Source organism: Haemaphysalis longicornis, unplaced genomic scaffold (assembly GCF_048455015.1).
Source record: "Haemaphysalis longicornis isolate Haplotype H1 unplaced genomic scaffold, Haemaphysalis longicornis Haplotype H1 scaffold_5, whole genome shotgun sequence".
Lineage (NCBI taxonomy): Eukaryota > Metazoa > Arthropoda > Arachnida > Ixodida > Ixodidae > Haemaphysalis > Haemaphysalis longicornis.
Genome location: NW_027526385.1, coordinates 3,209,858 through 3,232,912, shown reverse-complemented (window position 1 = coordinate 3,232,912; position 23,055 = coordinate 3,209,858). Strand labels below are relative to the sequence as shown.

The window sequence follows — 23,055 nt, the reverse complement described above, 5'->3', positions numbered from 1 at the left end:
TGCCGTGGCGTGGTACACACTTGCACTATCACTTTCTTTTATCATTTGCAGCGAAGAACTCCTTTGAGGCCACACGGAACTCGCCCACAAAGAGCATGAACAAACGGCGAAGCATGAACATTCGCTACCAAAAATACGCAATAGCGATGCATCTAAAATTACTGGACTCGAGCAGCGCAGGACAGGAGTGGTTGGAGATCAACGGGAGAGGCCTTCGTCCTGCAGTGAACCTGAGTAGGCTGTTAAAGTTGATGGAACAGAAAAATGAAAATATACATTTATATCGGCTTCGATGTTGTGAGAACTAGTCGCTAATGCAACTTGCTGGTGGTAGCTGCCAGGCAAGTAGCCCCAGCTTCCAGCGATCAACACCCCCCCGATGCAAGAAAGCTTCTTTATTGACGATATAACAGAAAGGCGTAAGGCTACAGTTCAGGGACGGTGAATTTCCTAGATCAGTACACTCGCAAAAATACCCTTTGTCAACTGCCATGTACTTATACGTGGAGGAAGAGGTCAGAACGAGACGTAGCTGTCATCGCGTGCTTCATTTGTGTGCCTTTCTTTTCTTTCGCTTAAAACGTCAATTTAATTGCACGAGGTTGATACCTCTTCGCATGTTTTGTTTTAATTGGCAGCGTTTTCAGGTCGACCCTCCCGGCCACGAATCTGGCAAGCTGGACATCACGGGCAAAGGGACAGGCGTGAAGCAAGCGCGAAATATTCAGCAGGACGGTGACGCTCAAATAAAGCATGAAACACTGCCAGAGATCTGCCTTTGTTATGCTTTAGAAAACATACTGCAAGAGCAGTGTCCCCAATAAAATAGACCTGCTGGTGTTCGCTACGTATACACCATTTCCCAGAAGCAGCTGGGAAATAAGGATCTCGTAATCCAGGCATCTCGGCGGCTCGCGCGCCTTCGGACCGGCGGTGCCTGTGCGCGCTGGGCTGTTAACATGACTCGGCGGCGCGGTTTGCTCCGCTGCGTAATACAACAAGTGTTTGTCACTGTGTGCTTAGTTTTTGTGGTACTTCTAGCGGTTTTAGTCTATGCTGCGGTGCCGTTCATGGCGCAAATGTCGCTTGGTCAGCACTTCGGTTGTGGGCGTGGGAACAAAACCAGAGAAAGCGAAAAAAAAAAAGCCGCTGACAGCAGATGTGCACGACACCGCCGGGCGAAAATGCAGTGCGGTTGCGACATGCTCAGTGCACAGCACTTTGGCCCCCGGTACAGGAGTTTCACGGCGGCGGCGAAGGCGAAGGCGGCAGTGCCCACGTAACCTAGCGGTTCCAGCAGAAAGAAAACGGACCCCGCGCGGGGCACCTTGAGTATAATCTTGGTGACGGTGAGTGGCGACACCACGTACCCCGAGCTCTCATACTTAAGCTGTTACCCACCATGGCAAGAAGTTTAAAGGTGAAGGGTTAGAAGCCACGGCCGGTAGCCGTAGGAGTCTTGGTCAAGCTCCGGTGGACGGGATCCTTGTCTGTTTATCAGGCAGGGTTGCTCCAGGGTCTTGCTGAGCACGAGGATAACCTCAGTGAACCTCGTTAATACCCTCATTCATACTATGCCGTATGGTATACTTGAAATTTTCCCTTCCAAATGATCGGGCCCCAAAAAAAAGGCCCGCACCGAAGCTATATTCAAAAAGCTATCTAAGATTGTTTTCTCAAACTCATACAACTTTTCCTGCTTCTTGGTATTGCAATCAGCTGATAAAGACACGCCTGTGACCAGTAAATCTGTGTTCTTATTATCAAAACTAATTGAAAGTGCCGCAAGAAAAAGATACGAAGCGAAGACGTTATCAGGGGACATACTGATTGAGGTTAAAAACAAAGAACAATCCGCAAACATTAAAATAACAAGCCCAGGTGACCTCCAAATCACCACCACACCTCACCGAACCGTGAACAGCTGGCAGGATGTCATATCAGAGACCGAACTGTTGAACGAAACTGAATCTGATCTCCTTGAAGGTCTGCGTGATCAGGGAGTAACTGCTGTAAAGCGTATGGCCACCAGGCGTGATAACAAAGAAATTAAAACCAAGGAGACTCAGGAAGTGCGCTGCGGTCAAACGTCAGAACGAGACCATTCTGTAATTTTGACCGCAGCACGCGTTTTGAGTCGGTAAAAGCAGGTTTCATGCACTGCCGCACAAAGCCCGACATACCAAACCCGCGCCGCTTTAAATGTCAACCGTTTGGGCATGGTTCCAAGTACTGTCGTGGAAAACTGACTTGGGCAAAATGTTTAGACCACGATCACCCGACAGGAAACTGTCAGAGCACACATGTGAGGTGCTGCAATTGTGATGGACGTCATCCAACTTAATCTTGGTCATGCAAAAAATTTACTGATGAAAAAAAAATCATCAACATGAAAGTTCTCAAAATATCTCATTCCCAGAAGCGCGGAAACAATCTGTAATGCTTCCGTCTGGAAGTTATGTCGACGCAGTTCGCCGAGGGGCGGAGCGGCGTCTCGTGTCAGCAGCAACGCAGTACTGCGAAGCGGACGGTGTCCCGCATCAGCCCCCCTCCGGGCTGCCTACAGCAGCCCCCTCTGTCGCCGCACGCACTGCGGAGCACGCAGATGCTGTGGCGACATGCAGCACTGTCATTAGTGGTGCGGCTCTGTCTGGCCATGCTAACTCGGCCCCAGTACTACTTCTGAGGGTGCAGAGGGCATGGACACGGAGATCCCTGCATCTGCAACGCGTCCTACGCCTGTTAGGCACGCGGTTGGAGCACAAAGCTCTCCTCGTGGTGGGCGTCCAAGGGACCCCAATTCTCTGACCTACAGGGGGTCAGACGAGGACATGGATTTCACGCGGTGAGCGCGACCACTGGCGGCGCTGCGAAACGCGCCTCCGTGACGTCGGCTTAGGGATTCTCGCATTTGTCGTCTGCTTCACCCGGGCTCGCTCTCCCTGCTGTTTCTTTGCGCTCGGTTGACGTCTGATGCATGTCCGCACCAGATTTTGCGTGTGCGTAAGTTTTTATCATGATAATAGACTTAAAAGCGCATACACCAGCTTAAAGCGTGAGTTAACGTATAGTTTTGGATACAGCTACGGAAGAAACATTGCCGGCTTCGTCTTATTCCTTGCGAAACCGGTCCTGTGCGGAACGCGAAGAGTCAGAGCGAGGCGTCAGCTTTATATTAAGCAATCTTTCGAATAAAGAGGACAGCCGGCTGCTAGCTACCGACAACAGCGAAAATGCAAGACCAAAACAAATTCCAGACCTTCGGGGCTGTCGGCTTCGGCAGAAGGCATTATTACGATTACCGGTGATCGTATGTAAAATAAAACAGTTTTAGCAACCTACTCAAACGCTCGAAAGTATTGTATCGCATCACTTTATGTTGTCATGGCATGGAAATATGCCGACATACACTAAATGCTGCAAAAACTGTAGGTTGAGTTCCAAATAACCCACCTTGTGTATAGGCGCATGCTGGTTTTATACCAGGCTTCTAACCAGTATGAAGGTTTATTGATTGAAAGGAGTCACATCTACGGTGAAGATACAGTAACACTATCTTTCTTCAGACTTGGTGGGATATTTCGGTACATTTCCCACAGTCATATCTTCCCAATATTCAGATATGCGTTACAGGAAAACTGCACTCGAGAGGAGCAGAAGTAGGAGGAGGAGGAGGAGGAGGAGAAAACTATATTTAACAGTAAAATCGAGCTGATTAGCGGGTCAGGTCCTCATTACAGGAAAAGACAGTAAGAGTAATTTTCTTCAATTCATAGAACGCCGTCCAGAGTAGACCAGAATTTGTTCTTTACGCCTGGAATGGTTGGAAAACATTAAAGAGCTGCTTGGAAATATTTATTGGTTTCGATTCTTGTAATATATGCACGTATACTATTTATTGCGTTCATTAGCAGGTATATCAAACCTTCGACACCGTAATCATGTCATAATTATTCGCGTTGAGTCAGTTCGTTATGATAACGGTGGTGATGATAGAAATTTGGGGCACAAAAGCCACCTTCGGGTACTGTTGACAACGTTGTCTGTGGCGCGATCGCGGTGGCGTAGAACAAACCTTCTCATTGTATTGTGAATAAACAAATCACGCTGTGGATATGCCCTTTCTTGCACGCGGCCATAACGAACACCAATTGGAGAAGAAGGGAATGTATGTCATACAGCCTGAGCAAAATATTCACACGATCTTTGTGAGCTTCCCAAACATCCTCAAAACTACTAATACGTTTGTGGTGGTGCAGAAACATGAATGCGTTGGGCACAGAAAAAAAAAATCATTTGATACAAGTAAACAGCAACGAAAGAAATAGAAGATGGCCGCTTTATTTCGTGCTGTGTGAAGTGCGTGTTGCGGCCCGCTGCTTGATACGTATCATTAGACTATTGAGTCTTCATAACAGCATCTCGAAAAATACTGTACGGAAGCCTACGTATTATGAATACTTATGGAGGAGCTCTGAGCGCTGAATCAGGTAAATAAGGTAGAAATGACGAGTTACACACGATCTTCTGATCTATGTTCTGTAGAAAGTTGTTCTCCCTCTTCTTGTGTGTTGCAAACTTCTGGGGGATAACAGATTGAAATTATTCAAAATTGTCAGAAGCTAGCAAAATAACTGAATTACTAGAAACACGTTTTTAATACACTAAAACAATAAAGCGGGCGGTTTCAGCACAGGGACTGCTGCTCCTCACTAGCGGAGCGTAGCAGACGACATCGGCGCGAGTCCCTAAGCCGACGTCAGAGCCAGGGGGCGCCACTCAAACATCTCACCGCCAATAACACCGAACCAGCCACGCGGCCCATCTGGCCGTGGAAAAGCCTCTTCTCTGAATTACTGGTCCCAAACCTGATCCAGAATAACGCACACGACTCATACACACCAGGGTAGAAATCTATAGCTGTAATGACAGTAAAAAACATAGCTCAATGGAACAATACACTGTTCTCAGGAAAGACAGGGATAGTTCAGTCAATTTTTCAGGTGGAGGAGCCATCGTTACACAAAAATCTATTCCGTGCCAGAGCCTTCAGTTACTCACTAGACTGGAAGCGGTTGCGGTGCGGGAAATCATTTTTAATAAGCTGATCACAGCATGCTCTTTGTACATTCCACAAGACCAGTGCTTATCTAGTTCTGAATTCAAATCCGTAATAGGTGAGCTTCCTGAACCATTCATTTCGGTAGGCGACCTAAATGCTCATAACAAGCTTTGGGGCTCTGAAAGAACCGATGCTCGTGGTTGTTTAATTGAGAATTTCCTTGTGTCGTCTGGGGCTTGTTTATTTAACCAAAAGCAGCCAACTTATTATAATATTGCTCACAATACATATTCCTACAAGACTTCGCAATAGGTTCAGGCATTCTTTTACCATTGATCGAGTGGGTGGTTGACACCAATCCTTGCGGAAGTGACAGTGTCCGAGTATTCTTACAATGCATACATAACGGCCCCCTACACTTCCATTTCAATAAATAGATTCAAAGAAACCGGAGCTGACTGGAAGAAATTTCAGGAGAGGTCGCAACTGACATACGCTTCAATATGCCACTTGGGCATTGACCTCATCACAGCACACATCATTGATGCCGCTGAATACTCCATTCCCGAGTGCTCTGGTAACACACGTAACATGAGAAAGCCCTGGTGGAATAAGGAGTGCAGGCGGGCACGAAATATGCAGAACGAGGCTTACGGTGTCCTTCGAAGATACCCAACTGCACAAAACCTCATTAATTTTAAGCGTGGTAAAGCAGAGGGAAGGCGCGTTCGTCGACAGGCAAAAGCGGAAAGCTGAAGGTGTTTTGTAATTTCAGTAAATTCATATACAGATACGCGCAAGGTCTGGAACAGAATTAGAAAACTTCATGGACAAAAAATTGGCCGCGTATCTGCTCCTTTTAAGTGCGAATGCACTTCTTAAGCGAGCCTGAAGCGTCCGCCGCCGTCCGCATAGCAACAGCTGCGGGTGCGCGCGCTCCTCGTCTTCCTTGGCAACGGGGGGAGATGGGCGCGCGCTGCCTGGCCGCTGACATGGCACATACCCACGTGGGGGATTGGCCAGGAATCTCCTCGTCTTCCTTGGCAACGGGGGAAGGTGGGCGCGCGCTGCCTGGCCGCTGACATGACACATGCCCACGTGGGGGATTGGCCGGGCATCTCCTCGTCTTCCTTGGCAACGGGGGGAGATGTGCGCGCGCTGCCTGGCCGCTGACATGGCACATACCCACGTGGGGGATTGGCCAGGAATCGGGCGTGAGAAGGGCTAATGCACCCGCTTAAAGGAGTACTGGCACGAAATTTCAAAGCTGAGATCCGCTCTAGCAATCAAGTACAACGACAACACAAATAGGTGTCTGTGAATAAATGCATCTTTCTTTCTTTGTAGTTGTGTGTGTGTGTGATCTCTCTTTCGCGAACATTACCGAACCGCGCAAATTCAACTCGTGCATTCGCACTTTCACATTCTTCCCCTCGGGGAAATGCGGGGAATTTTTGTTGCAAATGTCGACGCAAGACGATAGTCGACTGGCGCCCCTGACAAGTAAATGCATCCATTCTCTTTCCCGCTCGCCTCTTATGCTGTTCTTCTCCCGTCTCGCTTCTTCCAAGATAATACGACAGAGGTTTGCTCAAGTCAATTTAAATTTACCGCGGTCCACTGCTCCAAGTCGGGTACCTCGATGCCAGCGCTGCCGTACCGCGGAGACGCGCGCGAACTGAGGCACCCAACTGCAACGTTTATAGAACCACGTTGCCCTACTCCACGAGTGTTCCAAGCGGAACGCGGGACGCCTAGTGGAACAATTCGTTGCTGCAGCCGTTTGATTTTTTTTAAATTCCGCCAGGTGGCGCGGGCAACAGCAGGTGGCGGCTTTCTGCAGCTGATGTAGTATTTTATTTGCTATCGCAAAAAACACGCACTCGTAATTTTTTAATAAAGGAGCACTGCAAATATTACTAATGTATTGATTTTCTGCCTTATATTTGCGTAATATCTTGTTCTCGCTCAACAATGTTGACAAGTATGAACATTAAAACCGGACCTAGACGTTCAGATTTGGCTGTGAGTATAAAATACTATTGCGCAGCATGTTCTCAGTTTGGCCGGCTGGCTGAATCGAGTGACAGACAGAGACAGACAGACAGATAGACATACCAAAAATTTTCTGTTTAGGTAGCCCAAGAAAATCTATCGTCTTTAAAAACTTTCCCGCCTACCATTAGTCAGTACCACAGGTGACACCATCGAGGATCAAGCGAACGCACTGGCCTAGCACTTTGCATACGTCTCAAGCCCTGCCCACTAACTGCACACCTTCCTACTACACAAAGAAGCCCTAGAGAGAAAACCGATTCTGGACAATAAATAATCCGATGACTCCTACAACTCTAAATTCTCCCTACGAGAACTGCTGTTTGCTTTGGACACATGTGAGCCTTCTGCGCCTGGGGCAGATAATATTACTTATGTTATTATATAACACCCACACCCAGGCACCCTCGAAACACTCCTTTACTTATATAACAAAATTTGTCAGCAGGGATATTTTCCTATGGTTTGGAGGGAAGTGATTGTAATTGTCACACTGAAAGAGGGAAAAGATTCCTCAATGCCATCTAGTTACCGCCTAATAGCTCTGACCAGTTGTCTTAGTAAAGCCTTTGAAATAATGATTAATAGAAGGTTGATGTATTACCTTGAATACAATGGCATACTTGACAGTTGTCAGGCAGGTTTTCGATCGGGAAGGTCAACAACTTATCAGGTGATTGCGCTCGAATCCTATGTGAAAGACGTTTTATATACAGGCAGCATTGCGTGTCTGGGTTTTTTATTTAGAGAAGGTATATGACAATGTGGCGTTATGACATCCCCCTAGATCTAAAAGCGTGTGGTATATCGGGATTCATGCTTAATACAAGAGAAAGTTACTTATCAGAATGAACATTTAAAGTTAGGGTTGGTACAGCACGATAAAAAAGATGCATTCAAGAAAATGGTGTTCCTCAGGGTGGAGGTCTGCGCTGCACGCTGTTTATTATAAAAATGAACACACTAGGTAAATGAAGACACTGCCACCTTCAATTTTTTACTTTGTGTATGTAGATGATGTACAAATCAGCTCTAAAGCTTCCAAATCTCTGTTTGCGAACGTCAGATACAACTAGGTGTGAAGAAATTTTCGAAGTGGGCAGAAGAACACGGATTCAAACTGAATCCTGAAAAGAGCACCTGCGTTCTGTTTTCTAGACACCGTGGTATCCAACCGCAGCCTAGTGTTCAGCTCTAGGGAGTAGACATACCGGTGAGGATTGAACACAAATTTCTTGGTGTTCTGCTGGATCAAATACTCACTTTTATCCCACACATAAAACAACTGAAAATGGAATGAACGAAAATAATGAATGTGCTAAAAGTAATTTCCCACCACACGTATGGAGCGGACAAGACATGCCTTTTGAATTTTTTTAATAGTCTAGTAAGATATCGTTTAGACTATAGTAGTGTGGTGTAAAGTTTCGCACCAAAAACATCATTAAAATTGTTAGACCCAGTGCTACACTTGGGGCTGCTACTTCCGTCCGGTGCTCTCCGGACGAGCCCTGGGCACAGTTCGTACGTGAAGTGTGATATGTGGAGCTTGGAACGTCGGCGAACCTACACTGGTTTAAGGTATGCTTTAAAAGCCACCTCGATTAAAAATCACCAATGTGGTAATTTTTTCAATGACATGTTTGCTAAAAACTTGTTATTAAATCGCCTGTAAATTCCTAGACATTTCTCATTTCAAGTCTGCCTGCAAGCTGAACAATTAGGGAGCTCATTCCAAGAAACTTACAAAACCGGTATTGGAGATATTAAGGGCAAGCCCCTTGGGACTTGCCCGCAATTGTTTGTGATATGTCCTCTAAAGATATTAGCAAAAAGAATGCGTCCAGAGAAGTGATTCTACAACAGTATTTTGTGTTTACAGGACAAGCACCCATACAATTGTTTTTACACAGATGCCTCGAAGTCTGCTTCCGCTGTGTCATGCGCAACACAACAATCAATCGTTTTTACAGACTCTTTGAACATTGTCACAGCGTTGAAGACAGGGAGAACTAGTAGAAACACGGTTCTAAATAATCTAATCAAATCGATAGTGTGGGCCTATTCTGACACATCCAAATATACTTTGCGGGGTGCCTGGATACAGTGACATTCCGAGGAATGAAATTGCCGATAGATTGGCTGGTAAGGCTGCACTTCGAAGTGGCAAAGACATATCGCAGGTCGCATACCAGGACATGAAGTTACTTCTACGAAAAGAACTCCGGCAAAAATGGTAACGAAGGTGTGACGAACAAATCCTTAACTAACAAATTACATTTAATAAAACCACAGTCGGGTCGATATACTACAGAAAAACGAGACAGATTTACTGAAATATCTATGTGCAGACTGAGAATTGGCCACACGTAAGGCACCCATTATTACCTATAAAAAGCACCGAACCAACAGTACGTTACAGATGTTGAGGACGGCTCTCAGTTCTCCATATCGTAATTGAATGTTCATGATTTGAAGACGCTATACGCTGTCACTTTCCCGAGATTTATAGATATGCAATACCCCTACACGCCTCGCTATTTTTAGCAGATGAACCTATGTTTACTACGAATCACCTTTTAACTCACATTCAAGATATCGAATTTTTAACACTTATTACCTACCACGCGTAATTCCAACATAGTACATGCCAGGATCTTTGCATTTTCGGCAACGTCTTAAACTTAGGGCCGTTTACATCCCATACCAATGATTTAATTTTTTAGCCTCCTCACATCCTTTTAAACCGCATCCCCAGGATTGAGGGACACGCACCGCGGAAACCTGACTGCTCCCCTCTCCCGGCGCTTCGCCCGTCCGGGGCGTAACTGAATGGGGCAGAAAAAAGAAACGGCCGCCGTTTAATAACGAAGACAGCTAGAAAAATCGACTCCGGGATATCCGTAGCATGGCTCTAGCGGCATGCCGTGGCAAAATATTGGGCTTGTACGACAAACTCACGAGGTTCCCGGGCAGTCTAAAATTTTTCTGCTGCGGCCTATGAGAACAGGCTGGATTTCAGGTCGTTCCGCACTAGTTAACACAAAATTGTGGCGCTCAGAAAACAGATAGAAAAAACGACTCCCGGGTTTGAGTACTTCAGGTTGTGGGCTACAAACCTGTTATTGTAGATTTTTTGCAACGTTGTTTGTGTAGGTTCCCTGCAACACTTTTCATGCCCGGGGTGAGGCGTATCGCCACAAACTTCGAAAAACTGACGCTACGTGGCGCCCCCGTCCCCCTCCTTTTTCCTGGAAGGAGTGGAGAGGAGGACCGTCTCCACCCAACACAACACTCGCCTCTCCTCAGCGGAACCAGGGAGGGTTCCCATCTGTTGTCGCTGAGAGTAACAAAGAGGCAGTCGGTAGTGTGCACGAGGACGAACAAGGCCTGCTCCTCTGGTTTATCCCAAGGAGGTGGGGGAGATAATTGCTGCCACTGAAAAGGTTTGGCTGATTTGACTGTCCCCCCTCCTCATTTTTAGATTGCGCAGAGCAAACAAAGCGTGCTCCCCTGGTTTTTTCGCTCGGGGTGAGGGGGGGGGGGGGGGGGGGGAAGACTTTCCAGCACAAGAACTGTGCCTGAAGGACCTACGACGTGTCCACACGCGCTACTGTGTACAGTTTTTACTTCTTCGTTTTCTTTCTTTTTTCTGAGGTGGCAAATAACGCTATGTTAGTACGGTGTCAAATGTGAAAATAAGTTATCCGCACGGTTTCCTGCAGTGATGCGTTAAATGGTGTAAAACGTATATGTTTGCGCGCAGGTATGCCATTTTGTCTTTTTTTACATACGGATTAGTATGAATGTATTTGTAATCTGTTTAGCGTTTTCTCTTCTTTTGCTGTATTGTGTTTTTCTTATGTATACAGGTAATCATGCCGTCCTTGTTACTGTATATATCTATTCCCACACATGCCTAAGGCCTGGCGCTCAGGCTGGAAGTATGAAATAAATAGTAAATAAATAAAAATAAAGCACTATCTTCAAGTTTCTGAGACTGAAATTATGGCGCAAGGGGGGTTGCCAAGAGCTGAACGAGCGCCGCTTTTTTAACGCTATTATACCGAAGCGGCGTCCGTTTTATCAAAAATCGTTTTCTCGAATGCCGGTTTATAGATTCACCAATGTTCGTTGGTTTTTTTCATTTAAATTGTTATTTTATTCAATTTATGTACCATTCATCCCAATGCTATTTAAACGCTTTTTACCAGAGGGAATATATTAATTAGAGGTGTGTTCAAGTTTAATTAATTGTTTTTCATCCTTTTGAAAAATTCCCAGTATATTGCCGTAGTTTCGCAGTTTTTTTCCCGCAGCTTTTTGTTCAATATTTGTTGCCTTTAAGCTTTGCGAATTTTCTCATTCTTGTGTGCGCTCTAGAGAATGTGTTTGATATTTTGTTAATTGTAAATATTAAAATTGTGGCCGCGCTCCACTGCTTCCAAGGCGCTTCCATCAGAACAGCACCAGCTAAAAACTGATATGCGTTAAAAACGGTTATAAAAAGTATAAACGACGCCGTAAGAAGCATGCATATACGTGAAAAAGTCAATGGCGCTTAACCGAAATGGAAGCAATTATACATTTACAGCACACTGTTACAGTTAAAGTGTCGTGAATTATACGAACGCAATGGTAGTGCTGCACCTGAAATTAACCCCAATGTTGAGCATTGATGTTTGGGATTCCAAGTTACTACTATTTAGACGCCTATGAACGGCCCTAGGACATTTCGATGTACTGGAACATTTCAATGCGGGATGTTACGGTGCAAGCATTCCGGTGCACCGACATTTTCGTACGCCAACTTTTCTGCGAACGGATTTGTGTGCTTATTTGTGTGAAACTTTCGGCAACTTATTATTTGCGTAGGTATTAGGTTATGGATGACTGTCTACGCACTGATTGCATCGTTTGTGTTTATGCTTTGAAAGTTTTCGGTCAGAATTTGAGATTTTTTAGAGCTTTATTTAATAACTCCTTTAGGCAATACCAATTATTATGTATCTTATTTTTTTCTAGGGGCGCGGGCGAGGGTTAAGAAAGTCACAAAAAGAGCAGCTTCTTGCCGCCTTGTGTGGCGCCTTGCATCTGCGCAAAAAGAGATATTTAACGATGTTACGGCACATATAATGTTACACTGACGTCGAAAGGGACAAATTATGCAGCTCTTAAAGCTTTATGCTGTCGTTCATGAAACTTTGTGTAAATGAGCTGAAGAAACGGTTTTCATTAAGACTTGTAACAAATAAAACTTGCTCAAACGTAGGCACTTCCAAAAAAAGACGTCTATTGCTAAGCTTGCGCACCAAGCTTCTGAACTGTGCCTTTTCTGTGCACCCTTCGGTGTCACACACAATAATTGCAGCTCTTTTTCCTAGGTGTAAATTCCGAGGACACCTAAGCACTTTTTTATGATACAGTGATTGAGAAAGCATTAGTGTCCAGTTGCCGAACGTGCACTCTCAATCGTCCTTTTTTCTTTCCTGTCTGTCTATCTGTCCGTCTGTCACTCGATTCAGCCGCTGGGCCAAACATGAAACAATGCTGGAACAAGGAGTATATATAGGCAAAACCGTCCCAAGCTACTGAACCTGGCGGAGTGCATATATTTCTACGTGTCAATATTGTTCAGAAGAAAAACTTGGCCGCGTATCTGCTCGCTTCGCTGCAAATGTCGTCGAAAGGCGATAGTCTTCTGCAGCCCCTGCCGTCTCATACATTCTCCTCCCCCCTCTCTCACTCCTCGCGCGTCTGACGCGATGGAGGGTAGCTAAATTAAATCCACTTTTCCCGCGCTGCAGAGCTCGCACGCCATCTGTTGGAACCTTTGCTACTGTTCGGCTTAGGGTTGCGCTCGAGCTCGAGGCTCGGGCGCCAGCTTCTTTTCGTATTTTTTGGTCAAACCATTGTTTTAACGCCTCTTTTTTAAATTGCTATCGTGAAAACCAAGGCCATGTCTATGCTTATTTAAAAGAACGCGCGTAATCCCGGTTATGTGCTTACATTTTGCCTCAAATGTACCTGGGGTTTCCTTCGCGCCATATTATTGGGACATGTATGACAAATCTTGGCAGTTTTAGAAGTTTGGAACGGTTTTGCGTATATAAGCGTCTTGTTTAATAATATTTATAACTTTTGAACCGGTGGCTGAATCGGTGCCGTCCACCGGGCGGGCGCCCTAACATCTGCGCTTCATGCTCGCCAAATAAAGATATATCAATCAATCAATCGCGTTTAAGTAGCCCAAGAAAGACTATCGTCTTTAAAAAAGCATTAGGCATAATTGAGGCAAAACATTAGTGCATAACTGGCCGCAGCAGCGTTCTTTTATTCAAAAATAGACGTGCGATTGGTTTTAATAAAAATGCGGTAAAAGACGGTGTCAAAAACAGGCCAGATAAAAGTAAATATAATAAAAGAAAGATGTCTCCTCAAGAGTGAGAGAGAGAAACCTTTATTTGGGGCAAGGCTGGCCCTATGCCTGTTGGGGGAATAGGATCAAAGGAATGGGTAAGGAAGGGGAGCAGACCGGCCGTTCTATACAGCTCGTGCTAGACCGCTTGTGACTGCGAATACAGCAATCTTGTGAAGGATGGGAGTGCCCACGGAGTGAGGGTCTATGGCTATCGCGGGATCGTTGGTGGGGGCAGAGAAATTTCTATAGCGAGTTAATTTGGGGCAAAACCAAATGAGGTGGTGCAGATCAGCTTTGGTTAGGGAGTGGCACTTGTTCACGAATACCTCAGCAGCTCTTGGAAGCGTAGGTAGAGAAGCCAGGAACCCAGGCGGGGTGAGGTTTTTTTTTGAGGCGCTGTTCCAAGAACAATTGAAAGAAAAGGTCCCAACAGGTGGCGCGCGAACCAAGAAAACGAGGGAAAAATGAATCTAATTCATCAAACTTCAATTGCATTAATTATGGGGCAGGCAGGGGGAGAAGAACAGCGTGAGGGGGAGAGGGGAGGATGTTACGAGGCGGGGGCGGCCGAAGGCTATGGTATACATTTGCAGCGAAGCAACCAGATACGCAGCCAATTTCTTATCTTCTCCTCGTGTCTATGACTCGGCACATACCCGGGGAACGTACTGTAAATAAAAATACTACTTACAGTACGGTAGCATACCCCATTTCAGGTAGTATGACGGACAGGGCGTTTCACGTAAGAGCGCTAGTCCAAGAATATTGTTCACTGATCATGTCGCACACTAGCCGGTGGTTGGGGCGGGGAGTATTAAAATATTTTAGTGTACGTCTAAAAGAAAAGAAGAACCTACCCGCAATCAGTAGCACCTTTCTCTTCTTGAGCAAAGCTGCCTCAGGGGCTAGCGCGTGCAAGTCGATCCAGCACGTGCTCTTTTCAGAAGCGTTCTCGTCGGGCCGGCGTGCGTCTTTTTTAGCTTTGGAGGCACCGGAAAGCCCGTTGAGCGGACGCGTCCCACGCAATAGAAAACATTCATAACGTGTTTTTCTTTTACTTGCCGAAGACTTGCATATGCTCATCTGCTTGTTTTGGCACTGTCGCGTTAATTGCGTATTTCTTTGTTTTCCGTTACTCATAATGTTAGTATACTTGCACCTCAACCTTAACGCAAAGTAGGTAAGGGTTGAGGCATTTGATTTTTGGTTTTTTATGAACCCCGAAATAATAGATTATGATCTTGCTCTACCGCTTGTGCTTTGCAACAATAACGCAAAATGTTTTTGTGCTGCAAATTATTTGTCAATGCAGATATTAGCATAGGAAAAATAATTTTCCTGAATTCGGGTGTGAATGTTCGCGCGTAGAAATTAAAAGCGATCAGAAAAAGAAAAGCTCGTTTCGTTTAATTGCATGCGTCTTCAAAAGACGCCCACATATCAGACACCTGATTAATTCTAATGTACGAATCAATGTACCAACGCAATTTGTGCAAGTTGTTCAACAGCAAAAAAAAAAAAAAAGTTGGGGTTGTGCCAAGTGCGAACAAGTATCATGCAAGCGGAAGGAAATAAAAATGCCCTGTGACAAATTGAACAGATGACCCCTTAATGTCGAAAAGGCGACCCATGGGACCTGAAAGGCTTTCGGAACCGACGTCCCCCAACAACACGTTTCATTCCGTGAAATAGCCAGGACACCGGGCTGGTCGAGCGGCGCGGTGAGCAGACGATGCGTCCGTAGCAGACGACAAGACGACACTGGCAAAAGTTAACTCATTAGCGACGCTGCAGTTGACCCGAGCCTGCTCGATACGTACTAACGCACATTGTTTCACAAGTCGAAAGAAAATTGTACCCGGGTCTTTCCTTCGAGTGAGAAATGCGGCACGAGCGCCACGAAAAAAGCAGGCGCCCGATCGGGGCGAGCCCTCCCCGTCCACACGGGTAGGGTGCCTCGATGCGCGCCCGCAGAGCGGGGGCGCATCGAGGCACCAACCGCAGCCCATGCGGGGTCGTTTTGTGAGGGCTCCCCTCTTGTTTTTTTTTTTTTCCTTCCTGGTTCGGCGAATTACAAAGGCGAAAAGCTGGCCTGTTTGGGAAACCGTCGCGAGCGGCTAGACCCTGTGTGAAGGCCCTGCTTCTCGCACCGCGGGGGAGAGAACAAGAGAGAAGGAATTGTGTCTTCAGGTCGCGACGCCACGTGGTGTCAGTTTTTCGAAACTCGACGCCGTGTCCCGAAATCCTGGCCATGTGTATTTTACTGACTGAAAGATCACACACTCTGACATGGCGCACTTTGCTTCGATGCCCTTGTGCCATAAACACATACATACATACATACATACATACATACATACATACATACATACATACATACATACATACACAGAAATAAGGGTTGGCAGTCAAGAAAACCTCGGAAAGCAAAGGGGAGGTTGTGGTAGGTCATTGAAACACATAAAGAATTTGGAAAGAAAGAAAGAAAGAAAGCGGAGAAAAAATGCCCGCAAGGTGGGATCCGAACCCACGACCTCCAGAATACCGGTCTGGTGCGATAACCACTACGCTACCGGTGGGGCGATTTCTCCGCCCCCCCACCCTCCCCCCACCCCCTTCCCCCCTTCCTGTTTTCGGGAGTACTTATGTCAATGTAATTTTTTCCTGTGCTTGGGGGTGGTAGCCAGCGCAACTCTGACTTCTCGGGATGAAGGGGACCTTATTTTGAATCCCCGCGCCGTGACTCGAGTGTCTACGACATGTCGAGAGTGGTCAACCAGCGTTGAACCCTCTTAAAGGAGCCATGAAGAGAAAACACAAGTTGGGTTCATTCAAAAGATTGTCTCGTTAGAGTCATACTGACACCACTTTTAACGTAAACTTCGCTCAAATAAGCTACATAATTAGGAAAAACGGGAATGGTCATGGGAACCACCAGCTCATTTCCCGCAACTGAACCTATGATGTCACATCAGCTAAGCTCTGCGATTGGCGGAGGCTGGCAGAAGCAGACGAAAATTAGGTAGAGCTTACAAACTAGACGAACGAGCGATTTGCGCTTAAATTTAGGGCACATTCTTTACAAACCAATAAGAATGATGGGACAAACAGTGGAAGTTACGAAAGCACATGTAAACATAGAAGTACTGATGCGTTCTGCTGTTCGTACTGCGCGCAGCATGCTTAGTTTAGCTGCACAGCACTACGGGGCTTGGGGTTGTCTCAGACGACACTGGCCGATTGACGCAAGCAACGGTGTCTTACGTGACCCCATTTGTCGAGCGAGCACTGTTTCAAGGAACGAATATTTTCTCCCAGAACAAAAACAAGCCAGGTTTAAATGCGGGCAAAAACAAACCAAACGCTTGCCACGGTATGGTGGCGCCATCTAGGTTACAGAACGTAAAGAAACGCGGGAACAAACCAACACGCTGTACAGGGTGGAGACAACCTTTGAACGGTCCCGTGCCGCCGCAATTGGGCCAACGGGCTCAACGCGTTATTCTTTTCGTTTCCCACGAGACCTAGCAACGCGAAACAGACAATATGATTCAAACTTCTTCAGTAAACCGCGTTGCGGCGATAATTTTAGCGCGGTTTTGACACAATGACTTGCTTCGGCGGCGAGCGAGCAACCGAAAATGGCGGCGCCAGCGTATACGTGTCTCTACCCTGTACGGCGGATGCGTGAATGAAGGTATTCTAGGCTGCAGAGCGGTCGGTTCCCGTGATGTCACTTGGGACCACGAAAACGCACGATTGAGCGGGAAAATCAAAATTTTAACCTAAATTGTTTAATTTCTCAGTGAATAAAGCACCGTTTGTATCCGGACAAGCGCTGGGGGCAATATAAAACACGAAATCTTTCGAATAAAACCAACTTCCATTTTCTCTTCATGGCTCCTTTAAGCTCCCTATGGCACCAAGACTGCCAGAACAGAGGCCCTCGCTATGCATGTAGCGAATCAGAATAGGAAATGAGGGGCTCGTAGAAATAACACAGAAATAAGGGTTGGCACTAAAGAAAACCTCGGAAAGCAAAAGGGAGGTTGTGGTAGGTCATTGAAACACAAAGAATTTGGAAAGAAAGAAAGAAAGCGGAGAAAAAATGCCCGCCAGGTGGGATCCGAACCCACGACCTCCAGAATACCGGTCTGGTGCGATAACCACTACGCTACCGGCGGGGCGATTCCCCCTCCCCCCCCGCTTTCTGGAGTACTTATGTCAATGTAATTTTTTCCTGTGCTTGGGGGTGGTAGCCAGCGCCACTCTGACTTCTTGGGGTGAAGGGGACCTTATTTTTAATCCCCGCGCCGTGACTCGAGTGTCTACGACATGTCGACAGTGGTCAACCAGCGTTGAACCCTCTTAAGCTCCCTATGGCACCAAGACTGCCAGAAGAGAGGCCCTCGCTATGCATGTAGCGAATCAGAATAGGAAATGAGGGGCTCGTAGAAATAACACAGAAATAAGGGTTGGCAGTCAAGAAAACCTCGGAAAGTAAAGGCGAGGTTGTGGTAGGTCATTGAAACACATAAAGAATTTGGAAAGAAAGAAAGAAAGCGGGGAAAAAATGCCCGCCAGGTGGGATCCGAACCCAGGACCTCCAGAATACCGGTCTATTTTTTCTCCGCTTTCTTTCTTTCTTTCCAAATTCTTTATGTGTTTCAATGACCTACCACAACCTCCCTTTGCTTTCCGAGGTTTTCTTGACTGCCAACCCTTATTTTTGTGTTATTTCTACGAGCCCCTCATTTCCTATTCTGATTCGCTACATACATACATACATACATACATACATACATATATACATGCATGCATGCATACACACATACAGAAAGAAAGAAAAAAAGAGAAAGGAAGAAAGAAAGAAAGAAAGAAAGAAAGAAAGCGGAGAAGCAGCGTCTGGCGCAAGTGCCAGGTGGAGGGCGGTACACGCTGCTAAGGTGTCACCTCCCAGCGCATCGCTACGGCTTCGTATGTCTCACTGCCCCCCTTCACACTTTCGCCATGAGTCGCCGCCGAGGAGCGCCCTCCCCCTCACACATTCGCCAGACGCTCCTGCTCTGTTTGTGGCTCATCCGAACCAGGTGACATTTGTGCGGGAGGTTAGAGAACGATTTGCAACAACATGCTCGCCGGCGGCAGCGAGGCGCTACGAGGTAACGGCAGCGTAGCGCGCGCCGCCATGCGTTCACTGATCACGCGATCACTTCCTGACACGCAGCAGATATGTGCCGTGACCGAGAAGCAGTTCACGCTGCGCACAAATTTCGCATTAGGGAGCATAGTTATCGTCATGTGATTTTTTTTATGCACAGCTTTCTGCATCGCTTTCCAGCGGACACCGAGTTGAGAAGTCGATGGACGCCGTTGCTAAACCGGAAAGACATTGTACCAACGTGTCTGCTCGGTGTATTTCTTGGACGCAGTGGCGTAACTATATAGGATGGTGCCCATGGCAAATGTTTTTCGCCCCCCTCATGATGATAATGATAACGATCATCATCATCACCACCATCAACAACAAGAATAATGTGCAAGAAAAGGCCATCTGGCTGCTGGATGTTTAAATGAATGAGCGATTTCGTGGTTGATTGATCCCTCGTCCTAGCCTTCCTAGCACCATAAATTTTCGTGCTAATGTGTACTAGAGGGAAATCAGGCGCCACTGTCTAGGTGAGCCGCGCTTCAGCGAGCATTCCGTCGTGTACCTGGCAGGCACGTTCCACTTGTACTTGGCATGGCTCATGAACGGGCTACAAAGTGGCCTCTGGCTGCAAGGAAGCAACAATATTACTGCAGAAGGCTAATCAGATTTGTTTTGTTAAGCTCCAAAAAATTCAATTCAGAATCAGGACGGTGGAGTATGGATTTCATGATCATTTTTATTCCCTCATTAACCGTTCTTTCGACTTTTCACCAGGCATCTGTTTTCTCCGCCTCAAACGCCTGCCTTTTAACATCGACATCCCACGCCTCACAGAGACCAATCCCTTCATCGAGTGACTCACTCGACGTTTCCCTTTCGTTATGAAAGTGATCTCTGAGAGCTTTCATGTCTAAGCTCGTAAAAGTTCATTTTTTTAATCTTTAACCCTTTTTTGAACACGATCAATGCGAACAAGTATCCTGTCCCAACAGCCTAAAAATAAAACAAATCATAACTTAAAATCCGCTTTTGTGTGGAATCACCTCTGGTTTCGCTAGTTTCTTTGTCTCCTTGGAAACCTTCAACTACCTCCTCAAGATGCCTGATGACTGGCTTCACCGCTTGGACACTTGCACTCCCTCTGGTCTCCAAATCTGACTTGACAACAATAACCACCGCGTTTTTTAGTTTCTCCAACGGTGCATTGAGCTCGAAAAAACACGAAGTGCTTGGATGGTCCCCAAAAATGTCATCATCATGGTGTCTGCCTTTGCAACATGTACTCCCACCAAGTTAAGAGAGTGATTGTCGCAGTTCTCGAAGATTGCCAGTTGGTTTCTTCGGAGATTCGCAGGGTTTTGTGCAGGGGACTGGTGAAATGCTAAAAGACGCGGCCGCAAATTTCAGCAGTGAGTTCAGCAGCAGATCAACAGGAAGCTCCTGGCGATGGCGATGGCGTGCGAGCGGAACGGAACCAGTGGAAGGGCGGTCAAGTGGTTACGGGGGTGGCCCCAAAGTTCGACAGAAGGTTCAACAGCATGTCAACGTAATGTTCAACTAAGCTTTCGCCTTCAAAATCTTAAAAAGTTGTAAGCATCTTTCGTATTTATTTCCTGGATAACCGGTTTTGCGGTTAGTATTTACTTTCAAAACAAGTTTTTATTGCCACCGTAGTAGCATGGGCTACATGCGATTGAACGAAAAAACAGTTTGAACTTGCAGCAGTGATTAGCTCACTGGACGGGTTCTTCATACTTCTTAACAACACTTTCGGGTCCCTTCAACGTGCACCGAAATTTCATGCAGATGGGTGTTTCAGTGTTTCACCTCCATCCGAAAAATAACCAGTGCGGCCGGAAATAGAACCCAACCTGAAGCTTAGCACGTTGGCCTTCCACTGAGCATTCACGGTGGGTATATTTTGTGATTAAAACGGCCACAAAGCTTTCGTGAGTAATTTTTTTATTGCGAAAGTTCGCTCTGCAGCATAAAACGGTGGAGGCGAGTGTGTTTAAATGTACGTAAACAGGGAGTTTTCACTAAGAAAGTCTAAAAGGCTCCGGTGATACGGCCCAAAGAGCCAGCGTCTGTAGTCGGGAGGCCGGCCTGGGTTGAGTCCCACAATATATGTAGTACTTGCTTTCGGGCACGTTGGAGGCCACGGCAAGTCCACAGAAGATGGTGAATGTCTGCGGTCGATGCCGACGTGGTGCAAAATGGACATGTCCGGCCAAACGGAGCCCGTCGATCCGGGGGCCAGGTGTGGGTGACAGCTGGTGTAAGAGCAGCCCCGACGCGAATCCTTCGTAGCGCCACCTCCTCACGGCGGATGAGCCCACCAGGGAGGTTTGATCCACACGGTGGAATAAGTGCACGTGTGGAGCGCCGAAGTTCTTCTTTGTCGGCGGCCAACTTTTACATTGCGTCAACTGGAAATAAGGGCAGTGGATGCGTCGTTGGAGGTATACGAGTCGCCGCATCCGCCTGTTGCTGTCCAGGGGTCGACGTCCTCTGGGCCCAAGTAATCTTCACTCTGAAACTAAGCGCTGCAGCCTTCGCGTGGATGGTTTGGGACATGGACACTTGATGAAGTACTTTCCGGAGGTCTCGGACTGCTTGCATTGAATCTGTAAAGATGTTGACAGGTTGTGATTGGTCTGGCCTCAGCAGCTCTATAGCCGTCATAGCGTCGAAAATCGCTTTGAGCTCAGCAAGTGTTGACGGGGGCCTCTGAGGGGCGTAGTAATGGCAGGTTTGAAAAAACTGCATGGCTGGGTTTACGACGGCTGTTGTAATAAGGCTTCTTGAAATACTGGCGTCGACGTGAAACGTATCTTCGCCAGCACTGGATGAGAGTTGCGACGCAACACGGCTTGACCGACCCAGAGGCTTGCACTCAGTAATTAATATTCGGGTCCAAGGAGGGGGTTCTGGAGAGGGATCTGGCGGCCATATACCACCTTAAAGCAGCCACAGATGTGTACACCTGCGCTTTAAGAGATCGTGCCTGTCGCCGCTGGTGAACCAACTCGTCTATCGTGTTAAGGCCAGCTTCTTCCTGTAGTGTAGAGATGCGCGTTAAGCGAGGAAGGCAGGTAATAATCCACATGGCTTCTCTATTGATGGCCTCTAGACGATCCCGTTCCGCCCTTGTCATGTACTGAAACTGAGCCTGGTACGTGATACGTGGCTGCACGATTGCACGTACAAGAAGCCGAGCCATCTCTGTGCGAGCTCCTCCCGATTTTATGGAAATCCGGCGAACTAGATGTAGCAGTTGAAGGGCGCGCCGGCGAGCTTCCCGGAGCCATGGCGTAGCTGAGCCGCTGGCCGCAGCGTCCAGGCCAAGGATGCGGTGACAAGTAACTTCCGTCACTGGCTCGCCATCAAGGTTTAGTAAAATGGGTCGGTTTTGCAGTTTTTGTATAGCCCTTCGATTGCCCACGATAAGTAACACGGTCTTATCTCGGGATAGCATGAGTCCCACGCGTTTGCACCACGTGTCAACCATATTTAAAGCACTCTGAAGAGCGTGTTCTTGATCCGCAATGTCTGAAAGTGTCGACCAGAGCGTGATATCATCCGCATAGATGAGGCATTTTAGATCTTTCAATGCCCCTACTGTCCGAGCGAGCGGAAGAAGGACAAGGTTGAACAGTATGGGTGCCAGGACCGAGCCTTGTGGATGGTACCTCGTGGCATGTTGAAAAGGAGCCTACCACCTGTCGTGAAACTCTAATTGAAAATGTGGGGTGTGTTAAAAACGACTCTATAAAGGACACCACAGGCGCCGGGCACCCTAGCCAGCGCAGTATCTGTAGGATTGCTTGATGGCTCACATTGTCGTACGCTTTCTTCACATCTAGGGCAAGAATAGAACGAATATGACAAGTGCGTCCTCCTATGAGTACGGCAATAGAGAACCCTTCAAGGCCGTCATCTGCGCCGATGTGGGGCCGAAAGCCGATCTGAGAGGGATGGTACCAACCGATGCCCTCAAGCCACCATGTGAGCCTTGATGCTAGCATACGCTCAGCCAGCTTGCATAAGGTACACGTCGGAGCAATCGGCCGTAGATTGCTGAGCCTATCCGGTGGTTTTCCTGCTTTCGGGACGCCTATGATTTCTGCATGCTTCCAGAAAGTGGGTACGCATCCAGAGGCCCAATAACCAGGATCCCTACAATCCACTGTACATGTTTTACCTCGCCTTGTAAGTATACCTGCTACGGGTTAAACGAAATATAAGGGCGCAAACTTTAAGTACGACCTCTTCCTGCCCGCCCGCTGCTGGAATACAAAAGAGAAGAGATGAAAACGCATGCACGCACGCACGCACACTGGATATCATCTGGGGTTGCCTCCT

The 23,055-nt window shown here is 47.0% G+C and overlaps 1 protein-coding gene across 8 annotated transcripts in view; it reads left to right on the top strand.

The window, feature by feature from the left end:
* Positions 1-23,055, top strand: part of LOC144137807 (ixochymostatin-like) — a 43,565-nt gene that overhangs the window by 4,050 nt on the left and 16,460 nt on the right. For 3 of the 8 annotated variants that reach the window (XM_077669803.1, XM_077669800.1, XM_077669808.1), the window contains exon 4: positions 639-769. The exons of 2 other annotated variants lie outside the window; for them this stretch is intronic. The gene's annotated coding sequence lies outside the window, so the exon portion shown is untranslated. Of the gene's footprint in view, positions 1-51; positions 273-638; positions 770-23,055 lie in introns of those variants that run through there. 3 more of the 8 variants (XM_077669804.1, XM_077669801.1, XM_077669802.1) reach the window with 2 other exon arrangements.